The 13,108-nt window shown below is 43.9% G+C and overlaps 1 protein-coding gene across 3 annotated transcripts in view; it reads left to right on the plus strand.

Annotated features, from left to right (window-relative positions):
* The window catches only part of GRAP (GRB2 related adaptor protein), a 134,285-nt gene that overhangs the window by 7,907 nt on the left and 113,270 nt on the right, over window positions 1-13,108 (plus strand). The gene's annotated exons all lie outside the window — the stretch shown is intronic.

The raw sequence follows: 13,108 nt of genomic DNA on the forward strand, positions 1-13,108 counted from the left end.
AATTCAGCAGCCGACTGGCTTCCGATTAGCGCTCTTAGCGAATGGCTGAGAGCGCTGACCAAAGTGTGATGGGCCCGCCCCCCTGTCAGAACACAACAGCTCAGCGAGGGGAGATTGATGTACTAACGTCAGATTGTTAGTACAGTGGCTCCGATCGGAACTGACAGGTTTTTTGTTTTTTTCGTTCAACCCAGCGAAATAAATTCAGCCTGTGTTCCAGGCTTTAATCTCAGGCCTTCAGCAGCAAAATCTCCTCACTCTCAAACTACCCTACCTAGTCCCCTAAGGGCCGGTTCACACTGCGGGCGATGCGAGGCGACACGACTCGCCTCGCCGCTATCTTACAAGTCGCCCCCGTTCTGTACAATGGAACCGTTCTGAGAGGAGCGACTCGAGTCGCTCCGACTCAGAAAAAAGGTTCCTGTACTACTTTCGGGCGACCTCGGGGCGACTTGCATTGACTTCTATACAGAAGTCATCTGCAAGATGCCGCTGAGGTCGCGGCAGGTCGCGGCGAGGCAAGTCGGTGTCGCCTCGCATCGCCTGCAGTGTGACCCGGCCCTTAGAGTCTCACTCCACCTGTTGCATTCTCATTATTAAAAAATATATTGTTAACAAGAGAGCTACTAAGTTTCATCCGTTATTTCGGCCTTCCAGTACCCACACAACATTGAAGTCAGCCCTTAAAGTAGATCTAAATGCATAAAATAAAACTTCTTATGAGCTTTATCATGTCACTGTAAGTTGCTTCCTTTTTATATCTGAAGCTGTCAATAAAAAAATAATAAAATGAATAATACCTGGTGTTCCTTCCATGAAGATCCTTCTTCAGGCATTTCCTATTTTGGGTGACAACACTTTGCCCCCAGTTGTGCTCCTAATTTGTCACCCTATCACATACACCCCTGACTACAAGCAGTCATGCTGGCATACACTGGCATGATCTGGTGTTGTCACAACCAATAACAAGGTCCTGGCAATGATGGGGGATTTGAATATTGGGTTGGCAGCTTTTATGCACCAAAGGATTTCTACAATCATATTGGGTTGTGATAGGGGAAAATGAGCCCCACGCTGTAATATTCAAGTCTAGATACAAGATTATTCTAATGACAGACTGTTTACAAAGCCAACGCATTTCGGGGCTTTATGGCTTGAAGAAAATGAAATCATGCAACAGTGTATGCAGAATGATCTTCAGGTGGATGATGCGCAAACACACTCACTGTTAGAACACCTAACTATAGATTGATTTTTGCCTCTACTGTATTGTATTGTTTCATTTTCTGAAGATGGCCGCTGAGAGGACTGACATCTTCCCCTGGTCGTTCGCGGGCTCCGGTGTTGTGAGTGGCCTGAGTCACGATGATGTCACTCCTGCACATGCCCGGGGGAGCGCTCAGTTCCGGCACGAAGCTCTGAAGGTCCGGCGCGTTATGCCAGACCTTTAGAGCGTTTGTAATTGGCTGAAGCCAGGGTGAATATCTCCTAAACAGTGCACGTTTTAAGAGATATTTATTTTACGTACAGGTTAGCCTTAGTTAAGGCCAACCTGTAGGTAAACATCACAAAGCAGGTAAAACCTACCACTTTAACAGCCCCCAAAATGCATTGTCTTTGTAAACAGTCTATCAATGGAATTATCTTCTATCTGGACTCGACTATTATGGTGTGGCGCTTCAATTCCAGATTCTTCCCTATGAGGGTGGTTCTCAAGGTGACTGTGATAATCTTTCAGTGTAGAAGCTGCCAACCCAATATTAAGATCGTCCCTATTTACATCACCATCATACTATTGACTGATAGCAATTACAGTAAAACCTTGGTTTGAGAGCATTTGAAAGACAAGCAACATTTTTTAATAAAATTTGTCTTGATATACAAGTAGCGTCATGTCACAACTGAGTATAAAAGAGAAGAGAGGCGCCTCCAAGTGTAGCAATATGGTTCCATTTAATGAAGGTACAACATTTAGCAAAATATTGCTACACTAAGGCCGCGTACACACGCGGGGACTGTTCGCTCAACTTTGTCCGCTGAACAGTGTTTCGGCGGACAGTCCGCTCGTGTGTGGGCTTTCAGCGGACAGTTTCAGCGGACAGTCTGCTGAACAAAGTTTTTCGGAAATTCCGAAAAACTGTCCGCTGAAACTTTGTTTCAGCGAACAGTCCCCTCGTGTGTAGGCTTGTTCGTCAAACTAAGTTCCGCGCATGCTCAGAAAGGATTTACACGCCGAAGTTTGCATTGCAGTGTATAGGACGTCGTTTTCTAGTCCCGTCGTACGTGCCGTTCACGTCATCGCGCACGGTTTCAACGGACTGTTCGTTCGTCGTGTGTGGCCAAGTCCGTCCATGCTAATTTTGAGCGGACTGTCCGCTGAAACTGTTTGACGGACAAAGTTGAGCGAACAGTCCCCGCGTGTGTACGCGGCCTAAGCCCTTGTACACACGATCGGACATTCAGACGGAAAATGTCCGATCGGACCGTGTTGTCGGATAATCCGACCGTGTGTGGGCTACATCGGACTGTTTCCGTCGGAATATCCGACCGACAAAGTTTTAGAGCTGGGCTATAAAATTTTACCCACAACATGATTCGATCGGACTTTGTCCGATTGTGTGTAGAGAATTCCGATCGGACAAAGTGCCACGCATGCTCAGATCAAATTCCTAGACCAAAGCTATTGGCTACTAGCCTGAATGTAGCCCCGTCGTAACGAAATAACGCCATCACGTTACAAACGATTGGATTTTCCGACAACTTTGTCCAACTGTGTGTATGCAACACCAGTTTCGGACAAAAGCTGACGGATTTTGTTGTCGGAATGTCCAACTGTGTGTACAAGGGCTTAGAGGCGCCTCTCTTCTCTTTTATACTCTGGAGCTCCTGATAGATTTTGCTTCTAATCCCCTTGTGGAGGCTTCCATTTGTGGATGGACATTCTATGGTTACACAACCTATCGCTATAATTTTTTTATATGAACTACAAACTAAAGGACCTATGAATAAATGGTTGTGGAATGAATCATTTGAGTTTCCATTATTTCTTATGGGGAAATTTGCTTTGATACACAAGTGTTTTGGATTACAAGCATGTTTCTGTAACGAATTATGCTTGCAATCCAAGGTTTTACTGTATACAAAATAAACATATTAAAAAAAAACTCAGGGTTCCAGCACCAATAACCGACTTTGCCAAGCATCAACAAAGTTCCCGTCCTGGAATAACAACACTCACTCACTGTATTCTATTTATAGTGGAGCAGCGTTGTCATCCTAGGACAGAAAGTATGTTGGAACTACACAACACCTTTCCCTCTCCATCTCCATAACATTGGAAGGGGAGCTGTACTGTGTTCCACAGAGATGCTTAGGAACAGTGCTGACGTACAGTATACAGTCAACAGAGGCAAGAAGAACAGGAGGCTTAACTACCAGCTTACTACCAGATTTATGGCAGGATTGACAGGCATTTTTTGACTTATTGAACAGAAATAACAAAACACTTTAAGCCTCTTTCACAGGTGTCTGTTTTTGGGTGTTTTTTTTATGCCACAACGCAGCTGTGTGTTAGCTAATGTGCCCATTCACATGCAGGTGTTTAACCACTTCCCGACCGGCGCACGCTGATGTACGTCGGCAGAATGGCACGGGCAGGCATATTGGCGTACAGGTATGTCCATTTCTATATGCTGCCCTGCCATCACGTGCGCGCTGCCGGTGGCGCACTCACGTGCCGGTCAGGACCCCCGTGAGTCCGGTCTCACGGGGAGGCTGAACGGGTAGATGCCATTTTAAACAGCATCTCCCCGTTCTGCCTAACAACAAGTGACATTGATCTCTGCTCCATGTGATTGGAGCAGAGATCAGTGTTCGCTAACACAAAGCCCAGCCCCCTACAGTTAGTAGCACACCCCTAGGAACATTTAACCCCTACACTGCCACCCCCTGGTTAACCCCTTCACTGCCAGTGTCATTTACACAGGAATCAGTGCATTTGTATAGCACTGATTGCTGTATAAATGATAACGGTCCCAAAAATGTGTCAAAAATGTCTGATGTGTCCTCTATAATGTCACAGTCACAATAAAAATTGCTGATTGCCGCCATTACTAGTAAAAAAAAAAAAAAATATTAATAAAAATGCCATAAAACTATCCCCTATTTTGTAAATGCTATAACTTTTGCGCAAACCAATCAATAATCGCGTATTGTGATTTTTTTAAACTTTTTTTTTTTTTTTTCAAAATTGTCGCTCTATTTTTGTTTATAACACAAAAAATAAAAACCGTAGGGGTGATCAAATACCACCAAAAGAATGCTCTATTTGTGGGAAAAAAAGGACATCAATTTTGTTTGGGAGCCACGTCGCACGACCGCGCAATTTTCAGTTAAAGCGACGCAGTGCTGAATCACAAAAAGTGGTCTGGTCTTAAGCCAGCAAAATGGTCCGATCTGAAAGTGGTTAAGGACGTATTTGCTCGCAGCATTCAGGGGTGTACTAAAAATCACGAAACTTGCGCTCCTGGAGAAGCATATTTGCTCTTACACATAAACGCGTATAAACAAGTTTAAATGCATTGTAGTGGCTAGAATATAATATTTTAGCTACTAGAATGAATGTATGTACAGACACCTCTAAATGCCATGTAAAAGCACAAAAACAAGTGTATGAGACAGTGTGAGTGTTTTTTTAAGCTGGGTTTTTCTCTCAACCTCTATTAATACTCCTACGAGTGTAGGAGATGTGCATGAGACCTTAATGGGATATTTAAAAGACCAAAAAGGAGAAAATAAAAGAGAAGGTCATTTTTGAATTGGTTATAAAGGCTGAAGGATTTTTTGTGTTTTTATGCATGAAGGTAAAAACTTTCTGTGTGTAGCTTCCCCCCAGACTCCCTAATACGTAAGCCTGGTACACACGAAAGGATTATCGGATGAATAATCATGTTTTTTTTTGTTTTTTTTTGCATGCTAGTCTCCATATCGAATGCGAATAGGTTACTAAAAGTACAAAAATTCTCGTACGATAGAAAAAAAAAATTTGGAAGTGATGTAATGTATTTGTATTGTATTTTCAGAGGAAAACTGTACTAATTAAACAAAAGCCGTACGATCTGGCATCGTATGAGAATCATTTTCGTGTTTGTCCCTTTGGAAATTTTCGTACGAAAGCTGTGTACTAATGATCAGATTATCGAACGATCGCGTTGAAAGCGAAGTTTTTCACCCGGTTTTCTCATTGTGTGTACCAGGGTTTACACACAGGATCAGGAGCCATTGGCTGTCATTCACAGCCAGTGAGGAAGGGGTGGGCTGAACCCCGTTCTGTCTGTGTTATGGACACACAGAGCTGGGCTCGAGAGCGAGCACGCATGTGGCTTGCTATGGGGGCTCTCAGCGGGGGATAGGAGCCCAGAGCACCAGCAGGGTACCCAAGAAAAGGAGGATCGGGGCTGCTCTATGTAAAACTAATATATAGAGCAGGTAAGTATATGTTTGTTATTGAAAAAAAAAAACAAAAAAAAAAAACTTGTACCTTTTTAGTATCACTTTAAAGAAGAGTTCCTGCCTGAAAAAAGAAACATTTAAGTCAGCAGCTATAAATATTGCAGCTGTCCCTAACTACTTCTGAATTTCTGCAGGCCATCAAAGCCCTTAAAGTGGGCAAATGCCCGGGTCCTGACGGCTTTACACCCCGGTTCTACAAGACATTTGCCCCACAACTTGCACCCCTTCTGACAAAGGCCTTTAATTCGGTAGACAGTCTTAACCTCCCCTCCAAGGAATCTTTATCTGCCAACATCTCTATTATCCCTAAACCAGGCAAGGACCCATCCCAATGCAGCAGCTATCGACCCATATCCCTGCTCAACATAGATATTAAGCTATTTGCGAAAGTTCTGGCTACCCGTCTGTCCCCTTTATTGCCTAAAATTATTCACAACGATCACTCCCTGATCCAACGTAAAGGCCTGAAAGCTTGCCTTTTATCTTTTGACGCTGAAAAGGCCTTCGATAGGGTCAGCTGGAGGTTCCTACAGCTGTCTCTACAACAACTTGGCCTCGGAACTCCCTTCATCTCTAAAGTTATGTCCCTATACTCACGACCCTCGGCTACGGTCCTAGTCAACGGTACCACATCAGCCCCCTTTGACATTGCAAACGGTACCCGCCAGGGCTGCCCCCTGTCCCCCCTCCTCTTTGTCATTATTATTGAACATTTAGCCTGTGCCATATGACAAAACCCCTCCATTCTAGGTATCCACACTCCGTCTGCGCATCACAAACTTTCCCTGTATGCTGATGACCTCCTTGTGTACCTTCAGAATCCGCACACCTCCCTACCATCCCTACTCAGAGAATTTCAACGTTTTGGTACCCATAGTAACTTCAAGATCAACATTACTAAGACTGAAGCCCTTAACATATCCCTCACCCCCTCCACACTGTCCCTTCTAAAATCCAATTTCTCATTTAAATGGCAGACCAAGGGGATTTCTTATCTAGGGGTTATTATACCCTCCAACCTAGCTAACTTGTTTTCCCTGAACTATATTCCCCTGCTTAACCGTATACGGAAGGACCTTGAGGAATGGGGGGGGGTCTCCCTTGCCCTGGTTCGGAAGGATTAATATCCTAAAGATGGACATCCTGCCCAAGCTCCTGTATTTATTTCAAACCATCCCCATCCAAGTCCCCAAATCATTTTTCATCTCCCTGTGTTCGATAGCCATCAGATTCATGTGGAACAGGGGCCTCCCCAGAGTTAAATTTAAACTGCTTACACTCCCGAAGACTATGGGGGGAACAGGCCTTTCCTGACTTTGAGACTTACCATACGGCTGCTCATATGACTCGCATCATAGAATGGTTCCCCCGTCCTCTTTGCAAGGCCTCGGTGGCCGTTGAACAGGACCTTTCTCCTGTGGATCTCCGAGCTCTTCTATGGGGATACAATCAGGACTACTCTAGTATGACATCCTTATCCCCATTGACCTTGGCCTCCTTGAAATTATGGTATAAGACAGGGCTAAACACCACCCTTTCCTCTGATCCGGGCCCCCTGACGTCCCTCTTTGACCATCCTGCTTTACCACAAAGTACAGGGGCAGCCTCCCTAGGACCCTTTAGGCGTGCGGAGTGGCCGCAAGCTCACACATTTGTACATCCCTCTCAGGGGACCCCGGTCCCCCTGGCAGACTCTGGAGATTGGCTCACGGCCCTACAGGTGTCCGCATTTACCAAACGCCTACACTCCTCCTCTCAAATACACCGCAAGCTTACCGACTTTGAGGTATTGTGCTCGCTCCCAGAAGCCCCCAAACACCTGCTATCCTCCTTATCTAACTTACTACAGACTTTAGCGCATGATCAGCTCCCACCTTATACTAGGCTGTGGTCTGCGGATTTGGGTGAAGACATCTCTGTGCCGGACTGGCAAACTTCTTTCCACTTCACACACAAGTCGACCATCTCCTGCTACTCTCAAGAGAAGAACTATAAGCTGCTGTCCAGATGGTACAGAGACCCTGCTACTTTACACAAAATCTTCCCGTCTACGCCAGCCACCTGCTGGCGCTGTGAAGCCTCAGTCGGAACCTATCTACATGTCTGGTGGGACTGTGAGAGGATCCGCCCCTTCTGGACACAGGTTTTTGAATGTTATAATCTTCTAGCTGATACTCCAGTTCCTATCTCTCCGAAAATTGCATTACTCTCAATACTGCCTGGGTCTATTAAATCGCAGAGACAAAGATTGCTTCGTTTTTTTATGTCCTCTGCTAGGCAGCTGATACCTGCTTATTGGAAGACGACGACTACCCCCCCATTGTCACGGTGGGTATCCATTATGAATGACACCATGAGAATGGAGGAGATGTTGGCACTGGACAATGACACTTACACCAAGTTTATATCTCAATGGTCGATCTGGCTCCGCTTCTCTTCCTCTGACATCTTAATGGAAAAAATTTTGAATGCATAGGGACGCTGTGGGCTCTCTCCTACCCTTCCCCCCTTTTCCCTCTCCTCTCATCTTGATATTCATTTTTTCCTGTATCACTCTATTCCTCTTTCTTTTGCTCCTCTCTTCCCTTTCTTTTCTCTCTTTCTTTCTGTCTTCTTCGTAATGCTAATTACACGTTGTCTCATGTAGTAACCCATGAGTATTTTTTCCCTACTGTGGCCTTGTGGATCGGGAACAGGCTGTTTTCCCTGTTTTCCAAACTTTCCGACGGGACCGACTGTGGTTGATAGTCGTTAGCCGTCCATTCATAAATGTAGTCCTGTTACTGTTCCTGCTTGTATTTGCCTCATGACGGTTACTGTCTATTATTGTTTTCACTTGAAATGTTCAATAAATATATTTTCAACCCTAAATATTGCAGCTGTTGACTATTAAAATAAGGACACTTACTTGTCCATGGAGTCTTTAATGTCCTCACCCGAAGCCGACCCATCCCTCAGCTCAAGGGTGGAGGCGCCGGCATCTTCAGTAAGGGATGCCTACTGCGCATTCTGAGTGATCCCTGCTGTTTTCTGGGATCTGTGTTTCTCCCAGAAGACAGCTGGGGGGACGGAGGAAAGGCCAGGCAGGGCAATGATCCCTGCAGATACTGTGGCGATCTTTTGACGGAAGTAGGAGAAAATACCTGGAATAGACAGGTATCTGCTCACCCCCTCCCCCCTGAAATGTGCCAAATGTGACACCGGAGGGGGGGAGGAATACGGATAGTGGAAATTTCATTTCTTGGTGGAACTCCACTTTAAGGTTTACACTTAGATCTCCCATTCACATTACTGTGCTTTGCATGTAGGGCAACCCAATTCATTTTAATGGGCTGCCCTACCAGCTGCAAAGAAACAAATGTATCTTTTTTAGCTTTATGCTTTGCATGTTTTTTAAAAACTTGTTTTTTCTCTTAGCGTGCTTGGAGTGCCAATAACATTAGGTGACCTGGTAATTTAGGCACATGTTGTTTGACCACGAACAGTTGCACAATTTTGCACGCTTTCCCGCGCTACGCTAGTGTGAATGTGGGCTGACTGTAATGGCGTGTACACACGGCCGGACTTTTCGTCGGACTGAACTCCAAAGGACTTTTCAACGGAGTTCCGACAGTTCCCCCAAAACAGACTTGTCTACACACAACTACACCAAAGTCCGATGGATTTGACCGTTATGACGTACGACTGGACTACAATAAGGAAGTTCATAGCCAGTAGCCAATAGTTGCCGTAGCGTAGTTTTTCGTCCATCGGACTAGCATACAATCGATTGGATTTTTCGGCCGAACTCGAGTCCGTTGGAAAGATTTGAAACCTTTTCTAAATCTAAAGTCCGTCTGATTTTTTGACAGCAAAGGTGCGATGAAGCCCACACACGGTCGAATTGTCCGACGGAAGGATCCGTCGGATCTTTGCTGTTGAAAAGTCCGGCCGTGTGTACACGGCATAAGGGTCCATGCACAGAGCTGTAAAAATGTGGAATATTGATACCAGTTCTGATACTGCATAGTAGGACCTTGATCTCAGAATTTATATCATTCCCATTAGTGTTCAGAAAATATTTTTTCCCATTAAATCAAATCGGAGCGTTCTCTGATTTATTTTGCCTTCCTTTTGAATCAGCTAATACATCCAAGGTTTTGGTGACTTGTCCTTTTTTCAGCCTAGCTATGTACTGTTACTGTGTCCCAATGACTTCAAGCTCATTAGCCTTTTACTTTGAATGTTTGTTTTGGAATTTACAAAACAAGTTAATAATATTTAGGATTCAATGTCAATGGCCCCAAAAAAAATAAAAAAATCTAAAAATATCCTTGTTCTTACGTATAAACAGGATGTTGTCTTCCTGCCTGTGCAGCACACAGATGTGCGGAGATCAGGCAACATTTAAAAAAAAAAAATCATATCCTATGTTGTGTTTTGTGTATTCACATGATCATTATTTAATTATATATAAAATATTTTCCTGCTCTAGAAGACAAATTGGTTTGGCTTGATATAAATTGTCTTGGTAGTTTTGGGTGCAACAGTTTCAGTGACACTTTTGGGGGTTATTTACTAAAGGCAAATCCACTTTGCACTACAAGTACACTTGCAAGTAAAGTCGCTGTAGATCCGAAGGGGACATGCAAGGAAAATAAAAAACAGCATTTTAGCTTGCACATGATTGGATGATAAAATCAGTAGAGCTTCCACTCATTTCAGATCTACCCCTTAGATTTAAAGTGACTGCACTTCCAAGTGCATTTGCAGTGCACTTGTTGTGCAAAGTGGATTTGCCTTTCATAAATTATCCCCTTTATCACACCCAAAAATGTATCCTCATTGTAAGCTCAAGTGAGAAGGGCCCTCTGATCCCTCCTGTATTGAATTGTAGTGTAAGTGTACTGTCTGCCCCCATTTTGTAAAGCGCTGCACAAACTGTTGGTGCTGTATAAATCCTGTATAATAATATTGGAATAGGACCATTTATGACCCTGCTTATACAATAATTAGAATGGTTAGTCTTAAACCAGAACCCCAGCTAAAAAAGAAAATAGCTAAAAAAATACAAAAAAAAAGTTATAATAGCCTGTTTAACCACTACAATACAGGGCACTTTCGCCCCCTTCCTACCCAGCCCAATTTTCAGCTTTCATCGCTCTCACAATTTCAATGACAATTGCGCGGTCATGCTACACTGTACCCAAATGAAATTTTTATCATTTTGTTTGCACAAATAGAGCTTTATTTTGGTGGTATTTATTCACGACTCCGTTTTTTCTTTTTTGTGATATAAGCACAAAAAAAGCGGAAATTTGGAAAGAAATATATATTTTCTTTTTTCTATTTTAAAAGAAATCCAATAAAATCAAATTTTGTCATAAATTTAAACCAAAATGTATTCTGCTACATGTTTTTGGTAAAAAAAATTCCATTAAGTGTATAATAATTGGTTTGTGTGATCACGGACATATGTACGCAAATGATCATGTACATATGTGTGCAGGTACAAATTAAGCTTTGGCGCTAAAACCTTTCCTAACGTACACCTGGGTGCCAAAAAATGGGTGTGTAGTGATCTAATCAGTGTTAGTTGGCCTTATTTATTACCCCAGGAAATAATATACCAAAAATAATGTTAATAGTATTTTGAAAAATTCGTTTGGATATTAAAGGATTTCTTTTTGTCATTTTTTTCTTGTTATCTTTACGATCATTTTGGACTGTCATTTTTGGGACTTATAGTATAGAGTACAGTTTATGGATCACTAATATTGTGGCTTGTGGTTCGCATATGATCTTTTGCACCTAGTATATATATTTTCTGTACTTTTTTTTATTTTATTTTTATCTTTTATGTGACATATTTATCACTTTTTCACAGCACATGTGCACTTTTGGGTTGCACACCACTGGGTATTTTTAACTTCTTAATTCTTATTTATTTTTCTTAATTTATTTCTAAAGAGGTATATGTATAGATATTTGGTAGACACTACCTACAAGACACCAGGAGACTACACATTTTACGTTGGTTCACATTATTTTTGGTATATTATTTCCTGGGGTAATAAATAAGGCCAACTAACACTGATTAGATCACTACACACCCATTTTTTGGCACCCAGTTGTACGTTAGGAAAGGTTTTAGCGCCAAAGCTTAATTTGTACTTTATATTTCTGGCCTACTCCTTTATTTTAAGTACCGTATATACTCGAGTATAGGCCGACCCGAGTATAAGCCGAGGCCCCCAATTTACCCCCAAAAAACTGGGAAACCTATTGACTCGTGTATAAGCCGAGGGTGAGATATGCCTGTCCATCCCTGTGTGTGTGTCCATCCATCCATCCATCCCTGTGTGTGTGTCCATCCATCCATCCATCCCTGTGTGTGTGTGTGTCCATCCATCCATCCATCCCTGTGTGTGTGTGTGTGTCCATCCATCCATCCATCCCTGTGTGTGTGTCCGTCCATCCATCCATCCATCCATCCATCCCTGTGTGTGTGTCCGTCCATCCATCCATCCATCCATCCCTGTGTGTGTGTCCATCCCTGTGTGTGTGTCCGTGTGTGTGTGTGTGTGTGTGTGTGTGTGTGTGTGTGTGTGTGTGTGTGTGTGTGTGTGTGTGTGTGTGTGTGTGTGTCCAGCCTACCTGTGTCCCCAGCCTCCGTCCGGTCCCGAGCCTCCGTCCGGTCCCGTCCTGTCCCGAGCCGAGCCTCCGTCCGGTCCGGTCCCGTCCCGAGACTCCGTCCGGTCCCGTCCCGTCCCGAGCCGAGCCGAGCCTCCGTCCGGTCCCGTCCCAGGATCACCGCTCTTCGTCGGCGCCCATTTTCCTGTTCAAATGCCGCGCCTCCCTGTCTGTGATAGGCGGAACACAATTTCCCAGCAGTCTGTGTTCCGCCTATCACGGCCATCCTTTCATCCTCGTCCGTAGTACGAGGATGAGCGGATGTCCGTGATAGGCGGAACACAGGCTGCTGGGAAATTCAGTGTTCCGCCTATCACAGGCGAAGGCGGAGCCGGAGGCGCGGCTTTTGAATTAGAATAGAATGGCCGCTGTCTGTCTGCTCGACACGCTGATCGAGCAGGCAGACAGCGATGACTCGAGTATAAGCCGAGGGGGGCACTTTCAGCCTCAAAAAAGAGGCTGAAAATCTCGGCTTATACTCGAGTATATACGGTAGTAGGATCTAAGCATAGGCAGCTTCAACCTCTTGAGTTTATTTCACTTTATCTTATTTGATTTTATAATCTTCCTTTATTCATCCTTGCAGCGAATAATCGTTGTACAATTTGTCCATAGCGCAATCTTAATTATTCATTTCCATATGTGTGCAGGTGATCACGTACATATGTGTGCAGATAATCATTGGGACATGTGTTTTTTTATTTGGGGACATGTCTTTTTATTATTTGGGGACATGTGTGTTTTGGGGACATGTGTGTTTACACTGTGTGGTGATGTGTGTTTACACTAGACTAGTGATCAGTGAGTAAAAAGCTGTAAAAACAGCTCATACTGACTGATCACCAGCCGGCTGCAGCGATCTGCTCTCCTCTCCTCAGCGACGACTTCCATGTGAGGAGAGGAGAGCCGATTGCCTAGCAACCGG

The sequence above is a fragment of the Lithobates pipiens genome, unplaced genomic scaffold, assembly GCF_037356315.1.
Source record: "Lithobates pipiens isolate NorthernLeopardFrog02 unplaced genomic scaffold, aLitPip1_a1.2 Scaffold_22, whole genome shotgun sequence".
NCBI classification, from domain to species: domain Eukaryota; kingdom Metazoa; phylum Chordata; class Amphibia; order Anura; family Ranidae; genus Lithobates; species Lithobates pipiens.